The sequence below is a fragment of the Pan troglodytes genome, chromosome 1 (assembly GCF_028858775.2).
Source record: "Pan troglodytes isolate AG18354 chromosome 1, NHGRI_mPanTro3-v2.0_pri, whole genome shotgun sequence".
Lineage (NCBI taxonomy): Eukaryota > Metazoa > Chordata > Mammalia > Primates > Hominidae > Pan > Pan troglodytes.
In genome coordinates, this window is record NC_072398.2 from 66,063,809 (window position 1) to 66,077,939 (window position 14,131).

At 40.3% G+C, this 14,131-nt stretch overlaps 1 protein-coding gene and 1 long non-coding RNA gene across 2 annotated transcripts in view; one reads left to right on the plus strand and one right to left on the minus strand.

Annotated features, from left to right (window-relative positions):
• LAMC1 (laminin subunit gamma 1) overlaps nucleotides 1–14,131 on the minus strand; it is a 122,259-nt gene that overhangs the window by 101,804 nt on the left and 6,324 nt on the right. The gene's annotated exons all lie outside the window — the stretch shown is intronic.
• LOC129135673 (uncharacterized) lies at nucleotides 10,466–12,878 on the plus strand. The gene is made up of 2 exons (XR_010151626.1): nucleotides 10,466–10,621; nucleotides 12,031–12,878. It is a non-coding gene; the product is annotated as an uncharacterized LOC129135673 (long non-coding RNA).

The following is a 14,131-nucleotide window of genomic DNA, read 5'->3' on the forward strand; positions in this document are numbered from 1 at the left end:
ATGGCTTTAACATAGCCAGGTTTCTCACAAAACTATGCATGGTAGTAATGTCATTAAAAATGACACTGCCTTTTTAAAATGATTTTTAAAAGGCAACACCTTTTTACAAAAATCAATGAAGCAACACCTTTTTACAAAAATCAATGAAGCAACAACAAAAATTGAACGGATGTCCCTAGAGGAATAGAAATACTTTTCTAATAGGTCACTTTTTATCAGAATTCAACCCTATTTCTTTTCTTCTTTTAAATATTTATGTAATGCCCTATCTGTAGTTCTAAATATTGTTACCATAATTTCATAATCCATTCACTCAAATTGTTAGAACATGTCAAAATTCACCCTTTCAATGAAATGAAATTTCCTATTAAACTTTATCTGCTTATTTAGACAACCAATTTACCAGATGCCTATTGTTCACATTTTTATATAGTCTTCAGTAGTTTTATCACTATCTGTAAAAGTGATATAACTTATGTAATCAAATGTGATATAAGTCCATAATCCTTCATCTGTGATTCTCAATTCAAAAAGCTCTAAACAGCAGGAGATTTTCATAATGTGTGACAACAAAACATGACCTAGTGTGAGGCTATGATAGCCTTTCATCAGCCTGTTTCGTATGAATACATTTTACTGCAGATATATTCAATTGCTTGGAGATGGGGGTCCTGCTGAGGGTGTTATGTAACATACACCCATCTTCCTAAATCTACTAGATCATAAGCACCCCACTCTAAGTTGGACACCTAATTAATGGTTAAAACATGATTCGCAGCTGCCTTCAATGAACTCGCAATGAAGAAAAAGATAAATATACATTTAAGAAGATTCCACAACAAAACTGTATATGTTCAAGCCACAAAAAGCACTGATTTATCACTTCTGGAACTCTCATTCCTAAAAGACATCTGGGTTTTAAAACAGCTCTGATTGGTCTGTCACAGCTGAAGGTAAACACCATCAGCATCGTCAAGTGAATTGAGACAATGCCCATGTGGGATATGCTCCTCCGAGGCAGATAGACATAGAGCCCATCAGTGTAAGTACACAACACCAAGAAGGTACAGTGGGATCTCAGTGCCAGGAGAGGGCTGGGGGTGTGAAAATGGAAAAGGTCAAAGAATAAACCAATTCTGCAAAGTCAGGGAGTGAAGGCTGTGCACTAAGAGCAGAATGAGTACACACCCTTTCTTCAGAGGCTCTTTTACTGAAAAGCTAAAGTTGTGAGGATCCACAGTAAGCGTGGTCCCTATTTTTCTATACCCACTCCCTACAACTGCCAGCCACAGAATGGGAACCTCTGAAGACTCTCCAGAAAGACCAGAACTTGGGAGAAACCAGATTCTTCAGCACAGGAGTTGGCATGGCAGAGCTGTCTGCCAAAAATCTGTTCTCTCCCCACCAACCCATCCATCACTGTAATAGATCTGTGGCCAGGCACAAGACCACCCAGCTAGACCCCATTTTCCAGCCTCTACTGTGTTTGAGGTGGCCAAGTGACTAAGCTCTCTCTGGTGGCAGATAATACACTTTCAGGTGTTATGGCACTTTGGGGAGGTAAGATTTTCAAGTGTTAAGATTTAGGCACACACTCCTCAATATCTTCCCAATTGGAAAGCACAGGGGCCTATCACCCAGCCTCAACCAGGCACATAAGAATGATATCCTAAAGGATCCCAGATTATTTCCAGGAAACACTCATGAGTCCCTGAATGTCAGCGTGGAGAACTACCCTGCTGTCCTGAACCACTGACCTCAGAATTACCACCTGAAGGAGAAACAAACTTCAATGATTTAAAACTGGGTTTTTATTTACTTTATTACTTTATACTCGGGCTCTTTGATACAGTGACTTACTCTTCATCTAACAATGCTGGTGAGGAAACTATACCATGTACTAGCCATCCTATTCTGCCTGATCAATTTTAAAAACCCTATCTACAAGGCAAATTCCATCATGGGAAAACCTAAACAAAATTGCTGTTTCTTGCACTCATCTGCATTCTGTGTCCATAGCCTCAAAGAAACAGAAATTCACTCATTCAGCAAACTTTTTTGAACCCCTACTACCATATAAAAGGTATTATGCCGTACACTAGGGACATAAAAGTCAGTGGGGTGGTGGAGGGGAAGCCAATGAAATCCTCCCTAGGTCAGGTCCTTTGTACTGCATGCTTTTTTACCCAGAACTTAAGCTCTAGGTCTTCTCTGCCCTGTCTCCGGTACTATGCAGTACCTTTTGCGTTAACAGGTGCTTAATAAATCTTTGTAAATGAATGAATGAAGAAATCTATGAATTCGTCTTGTCTTTGATGAACTCAGCTAATGGGGGAAAGAGAGAAAACAATACAATATAGCACCCCTCACGTCCTAGGTATGCAATATGCTTACTGGATTTTAGAAGTGAGTGGACGTATAAACATCAAATGACATAAAGGCAAGTGCTCTGGAGGGAACAGAGGAATTAGAAATTAGCAAAATCTTCTTGGAGGAGTTGAAATTTGTCAGGAGTTTTAAAGATGATTAGGAAGTAGCCAAAGGAAAAAACAGAAAAGTAAAGAGTCAAGAAAAAAATGTAGTAGTACCCACACGGTGGGAGCATGTTTACTATGAACAGTTTACCATGACTGAAATTAAAGGCAGGGGAATAAGATGCACAGAACTTGTACTCCTTTGAATACTATCACTTCCATTAATTAAGCCTGACACAGTACTCTTTTCTGTAGCATTTGCATCACCCCGCTTGCTTAATATAAATTGTTATGAAACCAGAGCTCCCCCTTCTTTGACTTCCAGATTTAATTTTCATTTTTAAATCTAAAATCAGGATTTATTTGACTATTTCTGGCAAGTCATTTATCATATAAACAAGGAATCCCAAGGTCATAAGGAATCTTCATGGTCACCAGATAAACGTTCTGGGAAGCATTTATTTTGATCTTCTATAGTCATATCTCCTTTGCAATCACATGGAATTTCTATCCTTCTCTCACGGCACTTTATGTTTTGTCTCAGAGAATATTTGTTGATACACACATTCTTACTCTCCCACTGGACTGCATGCTCTTTAAGTGCAACCTACATTCTTCTTTATCTCATATTCCTCCAGTGCTCAATCATCAAAAGCTCTGCATAAAATCATCTTTTAATCCAATTCTGTCAGCTCTAGCAGCCTCTGTCAAGTCCCACCTATGTGCTCACCCTGGGTTACAGCCTCAGGGTTACCTTCAGTCAACATGAGCTGCTCCAGCCTTTCTCCTGAAACCCAGTCAAGCCACAGGCAGAGCCTCTCTCCTCCTTTTAACACTAATGATGCCACATTATATCCTTTTTTTCCCCTCCAATTCTATTTTATGAAGATTTAATACCCTGATTTTTAAAAAATGGAACAAGTTCCAAATAAACAAACCAACTTGTTTGTAAGCTGTGGAATATCTGTATTTCAGAAATTGTCAGATTTCCCAGCAGATGTTTGAAGCCTAGAATCATCAATAGCCTTTCCTGTCCCATCTTTTGTTCCTCTGACAAAGTTACTGTGCTTCCTTGAGACTTCCTGTTTGAATAACCACACACTTGGGTGTTCAAACTCCCATGTGTCCATTATTCACCATAAAAGGGACCTGAGGAAGTAACCAGGCAGTTGAACACAAAATGATGTACGAACAAAAACAGCTGTGTGTTAGCGGGAGGCACAAAAAGACAGCAGGGATCCAGGCAATGCTGTGAATTTCAAACACAAGTTCTCTTCAGTCAGGCATGGTTAAAAGGCTGCTGACTCAGAGCATCAGTTGCCCATTTCATAATTGAAAACCACTAGAGATGTGAAGAAGTCCAAGTCTAGTTACATTCAGAGTCTCACCCCCAACACCACCCTCACCAACAGTCTCCCTCGAGGGAACAAAGCAGCCTCTCCTCTCACAGAAATGTCAATACCCACTCAAAGGTTTTCACCAAAAATTTAATACCTATTCTATTTCCCAATCCAAAAAGCAGATACCTACCTTTCCCCAGGGGTTCTAAAAGTAAAAACAGAGGAAAGCACAGATACAGACAGACACAGAAGAACACATGAAAGACAGCACAGAAAACAAATATGTACTACAAACATCTGGGAAGTATGTTAATTCCAGAATCAGTGTCCATCTTGAAATGGTCCGGATTCACCATCGACGTCTGTGCCAGGACGTAAGAGCTCTAAAGTGGACATATGTTTAAAACCCAAACCTGATTAGAATGGCTACAAAACTGAATGATCCTGAAGTCTACCCAGGAGTTGATGCTATTTCAGGGCGTATGGCAAAAATGCTGAAAACAATAATAAACAACCCAGCAAGAGCCTCTAAAGTAATCCTGATAATAAACAAATTTTATTACAGCTGCATTACAGATGTTCCCACAAATGCTCATAATTTGTAGAATTCTAAGAATTTATAGTCTCCAATAGACTTTCTATCCCATGAACTTATCTAAAATACCACAAATTCAAAACTATGTATGGACTGCTCCGAAAGTTAATCCAAGACACTGACGGCCACTGATCACGACCCTTTACCCAAGAAGGGGCAATCACATGACCAAAGCAATTCAAGTACACAATTGCTCTTTTGGTTTCTAACCCTCCCCCGACCCCACCACAATCTTTATCCTTAGTCACTTGTTTATTCCCACCTCCAAAAGAACACAATTTCAATGAAAATTCCGGCATGCTCAGCTCTATCAGATCATGATCCAGAATTTTTTTAGAAAAAATTCTTTAAACTTAGTGGCATCAAAACAGATGATGTCACCAGCACCATCATAATAGGGGTATGATGGATGGGAACCACTGAAGAATGGTAGCACAGATGCACGAGTCTACAGGTAAAACTGCTCACCCAAGGCAACTACGCCTACCTTAAATTATTTGGTAAGAGATTAAATAAATTAAACCAGGACCTATCCCTAAAACTTTTTTCTTTTTTTTTTTATAGCTTAAATTTTCAACTCCAAAATTTTATGATTTTATTATTCTAGTTAGCCACATATTTTTCAGAGTCCACGGATGTCTCTGTGGACATTCCAGAAAACTAAGAGTCTATTAAACTCCAAATCTTGATCTAACCATTTTACACTGTCAAATTATTTATTCCTTACAGTTTTTGATAATAAAATGGTCGAGGATTTTGAGAACATGTGGGCAGCAGACTCCTGCCTCTAATTGGGATTCGTGATGCCAGGGCAGGAAAATATCACTTCCCAGTCCCTGCCAGTGAAAACTCAAAAAAAGCTGTTCAGCTCATTTCATCATGCTGTCACTACCCTCTTTCTAAAAATTGCAAAACTCTTTTCTTGGAAATCATTGGGATCCCTTCATTCTCTCTGAAGAAAGTTGATGGAAAAGTCCTGAGAAAACATTTATGCATTCATAGTTTACCAATTGACCAAAAACAAAACAAAACAAAAAACAGCAGAGAGAAGGGAAGACATTGAGGACATTTTAAACCCAACACTCAGCCCTCCGGTGTAGCACAGGGTGCCACCCACTCTCCCTGTAAGAAAGGAAACTGAGCAGGAGCATTTAAAAATCATCTGTGGGCCAGGAGCAGTGGCTCACGCCTGTAATCCCAGGACTTTAGGTGGGTGACTCACCTGAGGTCAGGAGTTCGAGACCAGCCTGGCCAACATGGTAGAACCCCATCTTTATTAAAAATACAAAAATTAGCCAGGCATGGTGGCCCATGCGTGTAGTCCCAGCTACTTAGGAGGCTAAGGCAGGACAATTGCTTGAACGTGGGAGGCGGAGGTTGCAGTGAGCTGAGATCACACCACTGCACTCCAGCCTGGGTAACACAGCAAGACTCTGTCTCAAAAAAAAAAAAAAAAATACATACAATGTATACTAAACAGGTCTGTAAAGAAAGCAGAAAAGGCAGGGCAGTGATTCAGTAATACTTAGTATATTTAATCAGCCAACTTCAAACCTGTGAAGTTCTACTATAATAAGAGTTTTGACTTTTTTTAAAAAGGGGATAGGGCATGAGGGAGAAAAAAACAATCCTAGAATTTTAAGTTCTAGAAGTAGTGGTAGAGTGTGGTGGGCGAGCAAAAGAAAACACATTGTAAATACATGTCCTAATGGGAACGATGATCCCTTTCTTCAAAAATAAAGCCAAAAAAAATTAAGGTATCTAAGAGTCCTCTGATTGAACCTTAGCTTGGCAACACTCTGGGGAAACTAAAGAGAAAAGGAGGGAGGCAGAAAGAGAGAGAGGAAGAGGTAAAGAGAGACTTACAGATTTGCAAATTCACATACACAGACATCAAAGTGAATAGTATCACTTCTGAACCTGAATAATGTTAATACTGACAAAGAAAGCTCCTGGGACTACAGTAGCTATCTATCCATCAATTAACAAAAGGTGGGTTAGACCTATTCAGTTAGCAAACTTTAACAACAAAACATACCATGTAAGGGTTAGAATTTACTTGGAGCAGAGAAGGAAAGAACTAGAATGTGAAGACAGACCAGGCAGCCTTATCTTTAATAATGTCAGATAAAGTAAGCAAGTGAACTAAACTCAGCAATTCTCAACAACCAGAAAGAAGTCACGGATAAGGCAGAAAGGAGATAAGATGGTGGCATTCCCTGTATAAATGAAGCCACTGATCATCCCTCAGGAAATGAGGTAGGGTACACTTTTCCTGTCAGACACTGACAAAATCCAGGACCTCATCCTGAAATTCAATAAATTCCTTAGAAATTCCTAGAACCATTAACAACTGAATATCATGCAACTAGTTCAAGTACCCAAAACCTACAAGTCTTCCACTGAAAACAATCCTTTGGGGCCAGGTGCGGTGGCTCACGCCTGTAATCCCAGCACTTTGGGAGGCCAAGGCAGATGGATCACCTGAGGTCAGGAGTTCGAGGCCAGCCTGACCAACATGGCAAAACCCCATCTCTACTAAAAATACAAAAATTAGCCGGGCGTGGTGGTGGGTGCCTGTAATTCCAGCTCCTCAGGAGGCTGAGACAGAAGAATTGCTTGAACCCAGGAGGTGGAGGTTGCAGCGAGCCAAGATCGTGCCACTGCACTCCAGCCTGGGCGACAAGAGTGAAACACCATCTAAAAAACAAAACAAAACAAAACAAAAAAAGAAAACAATCCTTTGTTCTTCACAAATAAGTGTAATGTGTTTTTTACAGAGGATCCAGTTAAAAGAATTCATTCAGCTGTGCGCAGTGGCTCACGTCTGTAATCTCAGCACTTTGGGAGGCTGAGGGGGGCGGATCACTTGAGGTCGGAGCCTGGCCAACATGGTGAACTCCCATCTCTACTAAAAATACAAAAATTAGCTGGGTGTGGTGGCACATGCCTGTAATCGCAGCTACTTGGGAGGCTGAGGCAGGAGAATCGCTTGAACCCAGGAGGCAGAGGTAGCAGCGTGCCGAGATCACGCCATTGCACTCCAGCCTGGGTGACAGAGCGAAACTCTTGTCTCAAAAAAAAAAAAAAAAAAAAAGGACTGGCGTGGTGGCTCACGCCAGTAATCCCAGCACTTTGGGAGGCCAAGGCAGATGGCTCACCTAGTCAGGAGTTCGAGCCCAGCCTGCCTAACATGGCGAAACCCCATCTCTACTAAAATATCCAAAAATCAGCTGGGCACAGTGGCAAGCGCCTGTAATCCCAGCTACTCGGGAGGCTGAGGCAGAAGAATCACTTGAAGCCGGGAGGCGGAAGCTGCAGTGAGCCGAGATTGCGCCATTGTACTCCAGCCTGGGAGACAGAGCAAGATGCTGTCTTAAAAAAAAAAAAAAAGAATTCATTCAAGCACAAAGTGTGAGGGTAGTTTTCCAGGAAACATGGACACTGAAGAATGGTGCTCAGCACTCCCCAGCATTGGGAAAGGTGAGAATCATTTATATAGGAAAAATAGGGGAGTGAAACAGGATTACAACATTTTCTGCATAAGGCTAACATATAGATACAAGATTTGATTGGTTACTATTATACTCTAAGGGGGTTGCTTAACACTCCATTGTAAAGCAGTAACAATCACAGGGGTCTCTACCTCCAGCTGCATTTAGTCTAGGTTTGAATAAAGAATAGGGTATCTGGTTATAGGTAACATCTCAACACAAAGGTCCCTAAGCAACAGTCACGCACCAGAGAAGAAAAACAGCCATGTTATGTGACTCAGTCTCCAGGGCCTAACTTTTCCGCTTGGCATAATAAATTCAGAACGTGTAGAAATTTTCTTTTCACAGGTAGAGCATATTTTTTCTATCAACAGACACTGACAAAATCCAGGACCTCATTCTCAAATTCAATAAATTCCTTAGAAATTTCTAGAAGCATTAACAGCTAAATATCATACAACTAGTACATATGCCCAAAACCTAAAATTCTTCCACTGAAAACAATCCTCAGCTGGGCATGGTGGCTTACACCTATAACCCCAGCACTTTGGGAGGCAAAGGCAGGAGAATTGCTCGAGGCCAGGAGTTCGGGTCCAGTGTGGACAACACAGAGAGACCCCATCTCTACAAAAAAATAAAATTAGCTAGGCATGGTGGCATATGCCTGTAGTCCTAGCTACTCAGGAGGCTGAGGTGGGAGGTTTGTTTGAGCCCAGGTGTTTGAGGCTGCAATGAAATAGGATCGTGCCACTGCACCCCAACCTGGATGACAGAGCAAGACCCTGTCTAAAAAATATATTTTTTTAATTAAAAAAAAAAAAATCCTCTGTTCTTAAGAATAAGTGTAAAGCCCTTTTAACAAAAGCAGTCGAAATTCAGAGATCCTAAAGCAGTGGTCTATCAGAGAAACAATGCTTAGTTCTTTAGCACTCTCATTTTACTCCTCAATTTGAGGTCTTTCTAGAATTCACTATCACTTACAGCAGGTCTGACCTAAAATGGCAGAGTGGCAAAAACATAATCTATGTACCACAGCAGGTCTGGATTTCAACCTATGCAACCTCAGAAAAGTCACTAGTCATATTATTCTTCCCCGGGGCTAACAATAGTTCTCAAGACTGAAGAACTCAAAGAGGTAACCAGGAGGCACTTGACAAAAGGTAATTTAGTTTCTTTTGTCACCCAGCTTTCAAGTTCTCCTCAGAATCCATCTGGCACGTCCTCATTGCTCCATGAATGGCAAATAATACCTTCACCATTATCTAACTACTTTTAGATCTTTATTCAAACAACTCAACCTTCCTGGAAACACCCTACACTCATGTCTATTACTTTTCTTCAAGATCCAGGAAGCTTTTCCTGGCTGACTTCAATCCCTACTCTTCAAAATGCTCTGCAGGTATTCTCCTAACAATTTAAAAAGTTTCAACTGGGCTGGGCGCGGTGGCTCACACCTGTAATCCCAGCACTTTGGGAGGCCGAGGCGGGCAGATCACGAGGTCAGGAGTTCGAGACAAGCCTGATCAACATGGTAAAACCCCGACTCTACTAAAAATACAAAAATTAGCTGGGCATGGTGTCATGCACCTGTAGAGTCCCAGCTACTTAGGAGGCTGAGGCAGAAGAATCGCTTGAACCCGGGAGGCGGAGGTTGCAGTGAGCTTAGATCATGCCACTGCACTCCAGTGCAACAGTGAGACTCCATCTCAGAAAAAAAGTTTCAACTGAATTATTTTGCCTACAGGTCAATGTTTTTGTCTGATCTCAAATACATTACGAATAAATCTATCTTTAGGATATAAAAAGTATCTTCAACATCTATCATAAATCACACATCCCATACTATAACGTCGGAGTGAACCATTTTCTCCCCAGCAGTCTTATTTACATAAGTCCTTTGTCCACTAATTAGAATCAAAATGCAATAAGCTCATCTCATTTTAAGTGGGTAGATCTTTTCAGATCACTGGAAATATTTCATAGCTTTATAAGTTTCTCCGGCCGGGCACAGTGGCTCACGCCTGTAATCCCAGCACTTTGGGAGGCCAAGGAGGGTGGATCACCTGAGGTCAGGAGTTCGAGACCAGCCTGGCCAACATGGTGAAACCCGATCTCTACTAAAAAAAATACAAAAAACCTAGCAGGGCATGGTGGTGTGTGTGCCTGTAATCCCAGCTACTCGGGAGGCTGAGACAGGAGAATCGCTTGAACCTGGGAGGTGGAGGTTGCAGTGAGCCAAGATCATGCCACTGCACTCTAGCCTGGGCAACAGAGTGAGACTCTGTCTCAAAAAAAATAAAAAATAAGTTTCTCCAAGAAAGCCACATGATTCAAACTTCAGACTTTTTATTTCTAAAAGGCTCAATAAGAGAAAGCCATTACCTAGACCATGTTTAAATGAATGAAGATGGGGTCTTCCCATTATTTAAGTGATATGTGGAACATTTACATTTCACCATGGAAATTAAATAGCAAGTTACCTAAGCACCAGACATTGTGACCAAAGCATATGCCACACAAAGACATTCTTAAAGAATTCTCTAAACCTGCAGCAAAACCCACAGACTTACCATTTTACCACATCAAACAATGAAGCATCAACCAAAACCACTACCTGCTTAAAGTGAGGTGAGAACAGAGGACAGCTCTTCCCCAGGTTTCCCATGCTCCACTGCCTGAGGCGTCTATCAAGCTTGATTGTATGAGAGGGCTCTGCAGGTACTTCAATGAAAATGGGCTCATAACTCAATTAAAACCAGCCAGTTCACTGATTTGATCACTCAACAAATATCTGTTAATGCCTATTAATGCCAGCAACTTCTGGTAGAGAGGAGAAAGACACTAAGAGAAATATATTTTAGATGATGAAGCCTCACATTGTGTTCTCTCCTAAGCCAAAAATCATATGAAAAACAAACAAAATCAACTATATTATAGTGTACTACAATTGGCTGAAAGTTTCTTAATTCATTTTTTTATTCAAGGAATAATTTACATATAATGAAGTATACAAATATTAAATGCATAGCTCTGAAATTTTACATATGTAAATTTATTCTTGAGCTCCACCCAGCTCAAGAATAGAACACAAAATCAGAACTCTAAAGAAGATGGGAAAAAAAGAGACTGGTCATTAACCGTGTCTCTGAAAACAGACAGGTACCTGTATAGTCACTGCCACAATCAATCATTCTGGTTAGCAGAAACTTTCATATATACACAGTACTGTGATTTATCATCATGAAACAAAATTTACTGAGTCCTTAACTCTATATAAGGCCACGTACCAAATTCAAAAAAAGAAAAAAAAGAGGCCAGGCATGGTGACTCATGCCTATAATCCCAGCACCGTGGGAGGCCAAGGCAAGAGGATCACTTGAGCCTAGGAGGTCAAGGCTGCAGTGAGCTCTGACTGCACCGCTGCACTTCCAGCTTAGGCAACAGAGTGAGACTTTGTCTCTTTAAAAATAAAAAAAAAAGCAAGGAATGTGAAGAAGACTGATTTTGAACTAATATCTCCTCCAACTTTCAAAACAGAAAGATAAAATAACAAAAATCTAAAAATAAAAGAATCTAATGTTGCCCTCAATATAAGAGGAAGCGGCCACACACAGTTGGAAACAAAGAGTAAAAGAAGGGAACTGAGGAAATGTAACTCCTAAAGTTCAAAAGAAATAAGGTAAATCCCCTTATTCATTTCCCAGCCTTACCATAAGGTTCTTCTCCCACAAGAGATCTGAGGGTGCCATTGTCTAAGAAAGAGAGAAGTCTGCTTTATTTTATTTCATGAATATGTAGCTGTACCAGGCTGACTGGGCCCACTTATTTCGGGCTGGCCCCTAGAAGAGCACACTCATAGAAAAGCAGACATACTTAATTAGTGCCACCCTAGTCTGGTGCAGTACTCTAAAATCTCAGGAATGTTTCTATAAATGGGTTTTCTGGTAACCCCATTAGCAAGCTGTCAATTTTAGACCCAAATGAGCAAACACCTAACTTTATGTCACAAGAAAGGAGATGCTTGCAAATTCCAGCAGGGCCCTTTTACACGTGTGTTTTTTTTTTCTTTAATCTTTTTTTTTTTCTTATTTTAAAATTATTTTATTCTACTCTATTCTTCTCCACAGGGCAAGTTCTATCTTAAACAAGTCTTATAGCAAGCAACCAAGGCAAAGTAATAGGATCCGCACAAAATCATCTTGAAATTTTACACTTTCAAGCTGACAACTTGAAGAAACATTAATCCCATATTTTTAAAAACCTTCTCAGAAATTTTCAGCAGTAAAAATAAACAAACAGCTCTGCTCTAAACTTTAACACCTTTCCCTAAAACCCAAACAGAACAGTGGTACAGCTGTCAATAAAATCCAGCAGGAAAAATGAACAAGTAAAGAAGCAGGGCCGGGTGTGGTGGCTCATGCCTGTAATCCCAGCACTTTGGGCAGCCACGACGGGCAGATCACCTGAGGTCGGGAGTTCAAAACCAGCCTGACCAACATGGTAAAACCCCGTCTCTACTAAAAATACAAAATTAGCTGGGTGTGGTGGCACCTGCCTGTAATCCCAGCTACTCGGGAGGCTGAGGCAGAAGAATCGCTTGAACCCAGGAGGCAGAGGTTGCAGTGAACCAAGATTGTGCCACTGCACTCCAGCCTGGGCGACAAGAGCAAAACTCGTCTCCAAAAAAAAAGAAAAAAAAGAAGCAACTGTTGCTGCTGCCTATTAACTTTAGATGAATATGTGGTTACTGCTCATCGGCCTAACCACTTTAATGTGGAATACACTGGGCTATACCGTACTCTACATTTACAGTTCCTTCACTATCCTAAAGAAACAGTATGCCTATCTTCTAAATCTACTCATGATGACTTCACTAAACTTAAAAGGATGCTATATACAACAAGCAAATATTTCATTGTAACCTTTCCCCTCAGCTGCTTAATAATTCCCTTTAAGAATCTATTTCAACAATGTACATGTGAATATATATTTTTTATTTATTTAATTTTTGAGATAGGGTCTACGTCGTCCAGGCTGGGGTGTAGTGGGTATTCAACAGGCGCAATTATGGTGTACTACAGCCTCAAACTTCTTAGCTCGAATGATCCCTCTGCCTCAGCCTCCCAAGTAGCTGAAACTACAGAATATATATACTTTAAATAAAATTTGCTTATGTCCATTTTTACAGGAAAAAAATACAAATTAACATTTCAGAAATACATATTCACATGTGAGAATTCATGAGTTTTCTCCTAAGATTTATCTAGGCTGCCTTCAAGTCACATAACAGTCTAATTTTTACCCAAAAAAGGACAGTCATAGGCCTTTCCAATTCCATACCAGTTCCATACCTTAGTACTTTTTAAAAAAATTTACAGAAATAAAACCACATACTACATTTAGTATTAGCTATTACAGTGACATATATCTTATAAAATGGAGAGATGGCACTGATAAAAAAATAAACACAAGCTCAAAAGTTTTGCTTTGAAGAATTTAATGTTCAATGTTCTGGGAGTTTTATAATTCAGGCATTCATTTATTCACTCACTGTACATATATTTTTATGAACACTATGCCAGACAAGGGTCACTGGAGACAGAATGCCTCCAGCCTCCACCCAAACAGTCAGTGAAGTGAATCCTCTCTGTGCTTGCATCTCTCACTTAGGACTTACTATATAACATGAAAGTACTGCTCTAGAACAGAGGTCAACAAACCTGTGCTATGAGAGCCAGATAGTAAATACTTCAGCCTTTGTGGGCTGGGACATATGGAGTCTGTCGCTATTACTCAACTCTGCCCTTATTGTGCAAAAACAGCCACAGACAATGCTTTGTTACATGGGCTAAACTGTGCTCCAACAAAACTTTATGGATAACTAAAATTTGAATTTCATGAAATTTTCACGTCACAAAATATTATTCTTCTGATTTTTTCTAACCAATTAAAAATGTACAAACCATTCTTCACAGCCCATACAAAAACAGGTGGCAGGACTGGACTGGACTTGGCTAAGAAGGCCATCATTTGCCTACCCCCAAATCGAGAGACATGGGTCTCTGTATCTACACCTCATCTAAGAATGAGGTCAGGGCAATGTCCCATGAATCACTACACATCCAGGAATTTGCATTGGTGCTAATACATAACAAGCAATTAACCAATATTAGTCATCTTTAACTGAACTAAAAGATTACTAAACCCCTGACTCGTCCTTCAAAAACT